General features: G+C 38.9%; 1 non-coding gene across 1 annotated transcript; it reads right to left on the minus strand.

The window, feature by feature from the left end:
* Positions 1-802: 802 nt before the first annotated feature.
* LOC149496884 (small nucleolar RNA R71) lies at positions 803-909 on the minus strand. Its single transcript, XR_016320714.1, has one exon. It is a non-coding gene; the product is annotated as a small nucleolar RNA R71 (small nucleolar RNA).
* Positions 910-10,995: the final 10,086 nt, after the last annotated feature.

The following is a 10,995-nucleotide window of genomic DNA, read 5'->3' on the forward strand; positions in this document are numbered from 1 at the left end:
AACATAAATAGAATTATAGTTAAATCATTTCACATTTGCATTTTTGTAAACATAAAATTAAGAATAAAGTAGTAAAGCGGACATAACCCGCTCCTTGTGGGATCGATCTTTTTATTACTATGTTGCGATCCGTATACCTGCAGGTAACTCAAAGAGACGCAACAAGTTTTTTCGCCGTTGCCGGGGAATGGTATTTTGTCATTCAACGAAATATTCTTATATGTGATTTACAGCTTATTTTATTTAGATACCCACTTACTTTTGATTCCAAATTTTACAGAAGCACATATTAAAAAAAAAACCTTATATGCCAAGTACCAGATCTTCAAACAGTAAATTAGAGGATTATCAACCAGAGATTGAATAGTTTCTTTCAAGACAGAAAAAGAAAAAGAAAAGAAAAAATTCAAGAATTATGGCTGAGGGAAATCCACCACAGAGGTTGATAGATTACGTTACTCCAAGTCTAAATGGTTCACAGCAAGGAGTAGTACGTCCACCGGTAAATGCTAACAAGTTTGAGATTAAACCTGCTTTATTACAAATGATCCAAAATAGTGTTCAATTTTACGGATTACCAAATGAGGATCCTAACTCTCACATAGCCAGTTTCCTTGAGATATGTGATACATTTAAAATGAATTCAGTACTAGCAGATGCTATTAAGCTACATCTATTTCCTTTCACCTTGAAGGATAAAGTAAAAGCTTGGTTGAATTCATTACAACCAAATTCTATCACTACTTGGGAACAACTAGCCCAAACTTTCTTATCTAAATACTTCCCACTAGCAAAGACCGCTAGGCTTATCAAAGAAATAACCTCATTCACCCAACATGAAAATGAATCCCTATATGAGGCATGGGATCGCTATAAAGAACTTCAACGAATTTGCCCACACCATGGCCTTCCCCAAAATATATTGATTCAAACCTTCTACAATGGGGTTACTCCTTCTACAAGAGGAACTATAGATGCTATGGCAGGAGGATCATTAATGAAGAAGACTACTGATGATGCAATTGAGTTACTGGAGGAGATGGCTAACAATAATAGCATATGGCCAACCGAAAGGGCTCAGGTAAGTCGTTCCACTGTTAATCATGATTCATCTTCTACTTCTTCTTCAAAAGATTTAGTTAAGAAAGTACATGAGTTAGATCCCTTAACTATGATCCAAGCACAAATTTCTTCTCTATCATATAAAATTGATAACTTTAATGTAAATAAATCAACATCTCTTATTTGTGAAAATTGTGGTCAAAATGGGCATATATCGAATAAATGTAATTATAAGCATCCGGTGATGGAGGAACAAGTGAACTATGTTCAAGGATAAGTTCACAGTCCATACTCGAATAATTATAATGCTGAACATCGTAATTGTCCTAATTCTTTTTGGAGAAACCATGATAATCAAGATAAGGAAAATCAAGTTAGTCAATCTCAAGATAGAATAGGACAATTGACCAGTAAAATTGATAAATTCTTAGATGGAATCAACCAAAAAATAAGCAGTCAAGATGATAGTTTTAAATGGTTAGAATCTAAATTTGACAAATTGTTCAAAAACCATTCATCATCTATACATAACTTGGAAGTGCATGTAGGGCAACTTGCCAATGCTATTTCCTCACGTGGAGTAGGAAATCTTCCAAGTAATACAGAAAAGAATCCTAGGGAAAATGTAAGTGCCATTGCTCTACGAAGTGGAAAAGTAGTAGATAAAGTGGTCCCCTCAGGTATTGATACTAATATTTCAAATAATGACTGTGGATCCAGTTTGTGAACTGAGCAATGAAGTGAATGTTGCAGGATCAAAAGAAAAGGAAAAAGGAAAGGAAAAGGAGAAGGATAATGTTAAAGCTTATCAACCGAGGCCACCTTTTCTGCAAAGGCTGAAGAAGCAAGAGTAAGATAAGCAATTCTTAAACTTTATTGATAAATTAAAACATTTACATATTAACATGTTATTCATGGAAGCTATTACACAAATTCCAAACTACGGGAAGTTTCTTAAAGATTTGATCTCAAAGAAACGTAGTTGGGAAGATGTGTCAACAGTTACCCTGACTAAGGATTGTAGTTCCATAATCTCAAGTAAATTACCTACTAAACTCAAGGATCCAGGAAGCTTTACTATACCATGCAAGTTAGGTAAAGTAGATTTCCCTAGATGCCTTTGTGATTTAGGAGCAAGTACTAACTTGATGCCATTATCTCTTTTTAAGAAGTTGGGTTTAGAAGATGAAGTTAAATGCACTAATATGGTTTTACAACTTGCTGACCAATCTATTAAAAGACCATATGGCATTATTGAAGACGTACTTGTTAAAGTTGAAATGTTTATTTTTCCCACTGATTTCATCATACTTGATTTTGTTTATGATGAGAATTGTCCTCTTATTTTAGGAAGACCATTTATGAACACAGGGAGGGCATTAATTGATGTTTCAAAAGGAAAATTATTCCTTAGGATAGGTGACGATATCATTGAATTTCATATAGATAAAGCCATGAAATGTCCTATGGATGAAGGTAATTGCATGAGAATTGACATAGTTGATGCATGTGTACATGAAATATTTGCATTAGAAAATGGTGATAAATATGAAGATGATAGTGTTGTTGACGCGTGTTTTTATACCCCCACCTAACCCGATGAGGATACGAGGACGCGGCATTAGGAATCATGGTCATCCGGAAGTCTTTAAACCAAGAATCAATTTAAACCAATTCAAGGAAGTCTGATTTGCGCTAGGGTTGTGTCACGCAGCTATAAGGTGCGCGACGACAATAATAGTTGCGTCACGCAACTCTAACCAAGATGACGTCACCTTGAAAAACCCACATAACGGTTTTGCTTTTTTGTTTGGATACGTGGCAACGGTCCAAAAAGTGAGCTGTGTCACGCAGCTCTCGGGTCCGTCACGCAACTGTTAGTTGCGTGACGCAGCTATATTCAGTTGCCCTACCCATATAATACTGCGTTTTTATCTTTTAAAAGGGACTTTTTGAGAAAAACTCTAGAGAAATTTTGAGAGAGCATAGAAAACAACTGCGGCTAGGTTTTCTACAAAAAAACTCCATTGAGTTATTTTGAAGAAAATTAGCCATAGAGATTAACTAGGTTGAAAACAAAAAAAAATCACACAAAAAGAGAGAAAGAGAGAAAAGAAAAGAAAAAGAGATTTTTGTTTAAACTTGGCAAAAAGGACTTCTGGGATCTTGAAACCTTACTCCTAAGACATTCAGATTGTTTACAATCCTCAATCTGAGGGTTAGGTAATTATCTAAACTCTTCTTGGTACTTTTTTAGTTATTAGTTAGTTAATATCTATTTTGTTGATATTTGGGCAGCTTGATATTGATTAAACGGCACCCTGCCTATTGTTGAACGTTTCAAAGTTACATTAAAACAAGTTTTGATAAAAAGAAAACGTAAAAAAGGTAGTTTGAAAGATAGTTGCGGACCAGAGAAGTTGCGTCACGCAGCTACAAGCTGCGTGACGGAACTGTTCATGTCCAAAACATGTTGACATTGCCCTGACCAGTTGCGTGATGGAACTGTTCGCGCTTATAATTTTATTTCGTTTATATCTTTTTATTTAATATCGTATTTTAAATAAATGATTGATGAATCAGAAAGTTTTGCCAAAGTCACGAACAACTGCGTCACGCAACTATGAGTTCCGTCACGCGACTGTTCTTCCATAGAACAGCTGCGTGACGCGACTGTTCTAGGGTTCCAGAATAGTTTTTTTTTTTTATTTCGTGTAATCAAATAAATGTTCAATTTCTTTTTATCATTCAAGAAACAACCAATAATGGGCAGATTGTGGTTTAATCAAATCAAGTAGGTTAATTTATTATGGTTTCGGGTTTTTAGAGTTTATTGGATTTAAATTGGGTAGAATGTATTTTAGGTTCAGTTTGTGGCTCGCCTTTAACCATAAGGCAAGAGCGGGTCTTTTAATTATTTTAACTTAATTGCTATGCGTTGAATGTTTGATGTGGTTTGAATGATTATGAATGCAATGAATGAATTTATTTGGGACGATTAAGTAATTTTCCACATTGGAGCTTGGTTCGATTTATTCGGGTTGGGTTTGTATAAATAAATTGGCTTTTCTAAATTAAAATAAATTAGAAATTGTTGGTTAAAAGAGGCTGGTTTTCCCGGCGTCGTCTTCCAACGGGCCAACGTACCCAATTCCCTTATCCAGAATCGTACTTCGTACGCCTGACCAGTCTTTTGAAATAATTGACCTTAAATAAAATTGGGTTTAAAATGAAGTCACTTTTTAAAATAAAATTGGAAACGGTCCCATTGCCGAAATAATGGGTGGCGACTCAAAATATTTTATAAGACCGATTTATCGGCATCACACATCCAAAAAGGTTTTGTCACCACTTTTCTTAATAATCACTATTCCAATTTCCAAAACAAAAATCGAGCATTTTTCAGGTCGCTCGGGGACGGTCGGCGAAAATAGATTGGCAACTTCACTGGGGATCTGCATCCACTAATTCCCGGTTATTTTTAATAACTAGATGGTTGTAATTAGGAATTGACTCTAAAGCCTACATTTCCTAAATAAAAATTGAATAGAAAGCCGTTGGAAAATTCTTTAATCGTCCGTATGTGCTTATTTGCTTTCTTTTATCTTTCTAGGATCTTGCATTCATGCCGCATTTCTCTCTTCTCATCACTTTCTACTCATATTACCCTTCGGTACTGTTGTTAACTTTGACGGTGGATCCAGCCTAAACCTCACGTTTTTTGTACATCCATCCGAGAATTAGCAAAACTACCAACCGCAAGCCTAGTACCTTAAAGGTGCGTCAAAAGGAGTAGGCCCATAAAAATGCCCGAATCCTGTTTGCGGAACAGAGACTTTTGTAAGCCTAATGGACTAAAGCCAATGCATATAGTCAAAAACCTTAGTTACTTCCCCTAAGGAACACCTGATTCTGTTTGCTGTTATTATGCCGCATTCATGTCCGAGAGTTTATATCGTCAATCTCAAAACCCCCTATTGTGAATACTCAAATTTTGAGGCTCAAAAAGCCTGTTTTTCCGGATTGCAAACAGTCCGGCCGGACCGGAGGCCATTCGGAAAGTTCACCAAAAATATGCCAATATGGTACTTGAAACGTCCGAAATATTACGAGGATCGCAGAGCTGGTCACGGAATATTTTTTGGAGGTACGGAACTCCCGAAAAAGCCTTCGGAATGAAAAATTAGCAAGTGGACCGCCGTACACGGCGGCGGCGCCCGCCATCCGCCTTCCACGGTGGCAGCTCCCGCCCTCCAGCCTAGTTTTTCCTATAAATACAGCCCCGAATCGACAGTTTTAGGCACTCAGTCTGTGTTGACGGACGCTCTCTTCTCTCCTACGCTCCTTGCGGTTCTTCTACTGCTTTTCTGCATTTAGTGTAGGCTTTCATTACTCTGCTGTTGTGATATTTGGTCACTTAATCGAATTAATTTTAATTAATATTCCCCAAACGAGGAGCTTAATCTGGAATTTTCAAGCCGAAGCTATGAAGCGGCCGTCGATTAACTCAGGTAATAACGAAACTCTGCCCATTTAATTTTAGCATTTTGTACATATTTCTCTCCTACCCTAAACTCTAAATGCATTCACACCATAATCATCTTGGCAGCAAACTGCCTTAAGTAAATAAGTTTAGGCTAAAATGCCCGGTTAATCAATAATCGTGGTATTAATTCTAAAACTCCGAACATATTGGCTAAAGTGCCTAGTTAATTAATAACTACGGTGTATTTGCCTTTATTTCGAACAGTTCGGCTAAAAGTCCAATTAATCAATAATTGTGGCTAAAAGCCTAATCAATCACGTTTTTGGCAACAAATTGCCTACTGCTCAATCAATCACGTTTTTTTGGCAACAGATTGCCTATAATTCAAATAACCACCTTTTTTTTTGGCGACAAATCGCCTAAATAATCACCTTTTCTTTGGCAATAAATTGCCTAAATTACATATCATCTTTTGGCACGAATGCCTTAATCACTTTGGTGACAAATCGCCCAACAAAACCCCTTTTTGGCACAAATGCCTTAATCATTTTGGCGACAAATCGCCTAACCAATTTTTGGCAACAAATTGCCCAACTTTTGGCACAAATGCCTTAATCAACCATTTTTGGCGATAAATAGCCCAAATATCATTTTTTGGCAATAAATTGCCCAATCAAACCTCTTTTGGCAACAAATGCCTAAAACAACAAATCAATCAATCTTTGGCAAAATGCCTAAAAAATGCACGAAGCATACACACACTCATGCATGAAGCATACCCCTTCAAAATGCCTTTGAATAGGGTTTATCGAACTACGTCGGCTTTGATCTCTCATTCAAACGAGAGTACGTAGGCACGTTCGGGATTTGACCCCGAGCGGCAAGTCGAAATCATCAAAACACTTTATTGGTCCAATTGCATCATTACCTTGCAAAGCATTCTGTGAACCCCTCCCCAAAGATAGGCATATAATGAATATGACTAAGGGCAGAAATGCACGTGAATGTGTGAGTCGCCACCTTGTTTAATTATTTTAGGGTAAACTAGGAAAAAACCCTAAGTTGACTCCAATTTTAATTAACCTACTTACTAGATTAATTATCCCAATGTTTAAGGCATAGTTTGCAAACCCGAGGTGGATCCCGAGACCATGTCATGCTGATCAACTAACCTAAGTGAATGAATGCTTTGCAGGGTAAATGATGTAATTGGACCAATGAAATGTTTAAGTGATTTCGACTTGCCGCTTGGGGTTAAATCCCAAACGTGCCTACGTACTTCCGTTTGAATGGAAGATCAAAGCCGACGTAGTTCGATAGGCCTTTTTAAAAGGGCTTTGAATGGGTATGCTTAATGCATGAGTGTGTGTATGCTTCGTGCATTTTGTTTAGGCATTTTACCAAAGAATTGATTGATTTGATTAGGCGTTTGTTGCCAAAAATGTTGATTTAAGGCTTTTAGCCAAAAGGATTGATTTAGGCAATTTGTTGCCAAAAATTGATGTAATTTAGGCGATTGTCGCCAAAATTGATTATTTGAAGGCTTTTAGCCAAAATGAGTTGATTTAGGCAATTTGTTTGCCAAAAAGTGTTGATTGGGCGATTGTCGCCAAAATTGATTGATTTAAGGCTTTTAGCCAAAAGATTGATTAATTCAAGGCATTTTGCCAAAGCTTTGATTTAAGCGATTTGTCGCTAAAAATGGTTAATCTTACTTATAGGCAATTTGTTTGCCAAAAGTGATCAATTGAATTGCAATATAGGCAATTTATTGCCAAAAAAACGTGGTCAATTAAGGCTATATAGCCACAATTATTGATTAATTGGACTTAAGCCGGACTGTTCGAAATAAAGGCGATCATACCATAGTCATTAATTGACCAGATACTTTAGCCAATATTGTCGGATCTAGGCTTTAACACCACGATTATTAATTAACCGGGCATTTAAGCTTAATCATATTTAATTGAGGCAGTTTATTTGCCAAATTGATGACGTGAATGCATTTATGCATCAGTTTAATTCAGAATTGGAGTAGAAGAGAATATGCACAAAATGTTGAAATTAAATGAGCAGGGTTTTGTTATTACTTGAGTTAATCGGCGGCCGCTTCTTAGCTTCAGCTTGAAAATTCCAGATTAAGCTCCTCGTTTGGGGAATATTAATTAGAATTAATTTAATTATGTGACCAAGTATCACAACAGCAGAATAATAAAAGCCTACACCAAATGCAGAAAAGCAGTAAAAGAACCGCAAGGAGCGTAGGGGAGAAGAGAGCGTCCGTCAACACAGACTGAGTCAGTAAAAAAGTCACACTGGGCTGTATTTATAGGAAAAACTGGGCTGGAGGGTGGCCAGCGAGCACCACCGCCGTGGCCGGCGGACTTGCTAGTCTTTCGTTCCAAAGGCTTTTTCAGGAGTTCTGTACCTCTAAAAAATATTCCGGGACAAGTTCTGCGATCCTCGCAATTTTTCGAACCTTTCAAGTACCATATTGGCATACTTTCGGTGAACTTTCCGAATGGCCTCGGGTCTAGCCCGACTATTTGCAGTCCGAGAAAATAGGCTTTTTGAGCCTCAAAATTTGAGTATTCACAGTTGCCCCCCACCGGCAACCATAAAAATGATTTATGGGAGTCGGTGGTTGTCTGAAAAATAAATTTTGAAGGTGAGAATCAGACGCATTCAGAAGACCCGCCTTTTGGCTATTTCCTTATAAATAGCTGAAGTTTCACTTCCACATTCATTCTAAACTCTCCAAATCAAAGAGTTCTCTCAAATTCTCTCAACTTCCTCATCATGACTTCTCCGGGTCACAACAGCGACGAGGATTTTCTGGGGTCTTTGGGAATCTCCCTAGACACCGACCTTACAGCGGACGCAGACACCCACGCTTCCGCGACTGGTATTTATGCCCAGGTAAGTTTACTTTCTTTTTTTTTTTTATCATGTTTTGCATTTTACTGTTTTATTAGTATGTATGCTAGGGTAGAACTAAGATATTATCCTTAGTAAGGAACCGAGGAATAACTCTTAGATTGCTTTACCTTTTAGGACCCCTATATTAAATTGGATGTGGGGGAGACCTCTGTGGCCGAAATTCTGATCGAGATATTCGATCACAACAACCCAGTTGGAGCGATCATTAGTCCGTCCCATCTGGGCTACCTGAGACATTTTGACGTGGGTCGAAGCAGCCACAAAGAATTACTGGGTGCTTTGGCCGAGAGATGGTGGGACACCACCAACACTTTCCATTTCCCTTGGGGTGAGATGACAATGACCCCCATTGATTTCTCGGTGATCTCCGGGATTCCTTTTGGCATTCGGCCGATCGAGCTGTATAATGACTGGAGGACCGAGGTCTCTCCTGATCGGATGGTTGAGATAATAAGGATCGACCTGCCCCGGATTGTCGAGCCAAGCTCTACTACTCCTGTTTTGAGCGTTTCCAGACTCTGGCTATCCCTCCAGGCCCCCGACATTTATGTTAGATACAGGCAGGGAGAGCTGACGGCTACTCAGGTGGCCAGATTCACTTTGTTGCTGCTGTTCGCTTCGACCTTCTGGTCCAACAGGAAAGAGAAGTTTAATCCTTCCATCTTGAAGAGTTTGGAAAATCTGGCCCATCTTGAGGAGTACGACTGGGCCGGCGCTATTCTGAGCCGCATGTATGATGACATGTGTGATCTGAGTCGGGGCCACTGTAAACTCAGCGGGACCTACTACTTTTGGGAGGTAATGTAAAGAACGTTCTCCCTTTCTGTGTTTTTCTGTTTATTATTCTCGATTTTTTTTCCTCATTGATTCTTGTTTCTCTTTTTTTTTTTTTTGGCAAAGAAGAATGAATGCTGAAATGATTTTTTCATTAATGTTTAGACCGCGCCCAAAGAGGGTTGCCTACATATCTCCGATACATAATTTCTTTTTTCCGAGGAGAATCAGGTCTAATGTAGCTCTTTTTACATTATGCAATGCTTATTCTACAAAATATCTTTTTAACTGATCTAAATTACATGGATTCATGAATTCCAAACCATCCAAATCAGTCAAAATGACGGCTCCGCCAGACAATATTTTCTTCAACACATAGGGTCTAGCCCAATAAGGACGAAACTTCCCACGTGGGTCTATGATTGGCTGTCTAATTTCCTTCAGGACCGAATAACCTTCTTCCAGTTTTCGGTCTTTGACCTTCTTATTAAAATGTCATGCCATTCTTCTCTGGTAAACTTGAGTTTGGTGGATCGCTTGCAATCGTTTTTCGTCCATACCCAAGAGTTGCAAATGATAATTCTTAGCCCAATCTGCTTCGCTGATTTGGCTTTCCCAGATAATCCTCGCCGACTGAACTTCCAGCTCAAGAGGCAACACTGCTTCCATACCATACACTAAGGAATACGGAGTTGCTCCGGTGGGCGTTCTGATTGAAGTCCTATATCCCCATAGGGCATTCGGTAACTGTTCATGCCAAGCTTTGTGCTTTTTAACTGTCTTCTGCAAAATGACTTTTATAGCCTTATTTGCAGCCTCTACAGCCCCATTTGTTTGTGGACGATAGGGTGAGGACTTATGATGTTGGATTCTCTTTTCTTTCAACAAATCAGAAAATTGACTCTAAAAGTGGGACCCATTATCAGTGATGATTTCAAATGGCGTTCCATACCGATAAAGGATGTTAGTACGAACGAACTGTGCTGCCTTCTTGGCATTCAAAACCGAATAAGAGGCTGCCTCAATCCACTTAGTGAAATAATCCACAGCAACCAGGATGAATTGATGACCATTGGAAGCCTTTGGGTGGATCTTTCCGATCACATTTATGCCCCAAGTTGCGAAGGGCCAAGGTGAAGCAATGGGATTCAAATTGACCGGAGGCTGTTTTTGCAGCTTAGCAAAAATTTGACACTCATGGCACTTCTGCGCGTGCCTCACGCAATCTGCATTCATGGTTGACCAGTAATAACCCAGGTTCACGATTTTCTGAGCCAAGGCTATCCCATGCATGTGTGGACCAGACTCCCCATTATGTAAGGAATCCATGATGGTTTGAGCTTCTCCCTCATCAACGCACCTTAGGTGCAGGCCATTCCAACTTCTTTTATACAGAACTCCCCCAGTAAGGAAATATCTGGATGCTAACTGTCTCAATGTCCGTTGAACAGTCTAGGTGGATCCCTCCGGGTAGGCTTCATTCTAAAGATAATTCTGTATATCCCAAAACCAGGGCTTGTCATCCACCAAATTCATGATATGTGCTGGCTGTTTCTATAGCCGAACTGTCAGAGGTCGAATGACTTGGTCTCCCCCTACATTAACCATAGAGGCCAAAGTAGCCAGAGCATCAACAAACTGATTTTTGGCTCGCGGCAAGTAGTGGAAGGATAAATCCTCAAATTACTGAGCCAACTCGTCCAAGCGTTGTAGGTAAGGAACCAAACGCTCTT

The sequence above is a fragment of the Jatropha curcas genome, chromosome 4, assembly GCF_041381405.1.
Source record: "Jatropha curcas cultivar XTBG-Jc1 chromosome 4, XTBG_Jcur_1.0, whole genome shotgun sequence".
Taxonomy (NCBI): Eukaryota; Viridiplantae; Streptophyta; class Magnoliopsida; order Malpighiales; family Euphorbiaceae; genus Jatropha; species Jatropha curcas.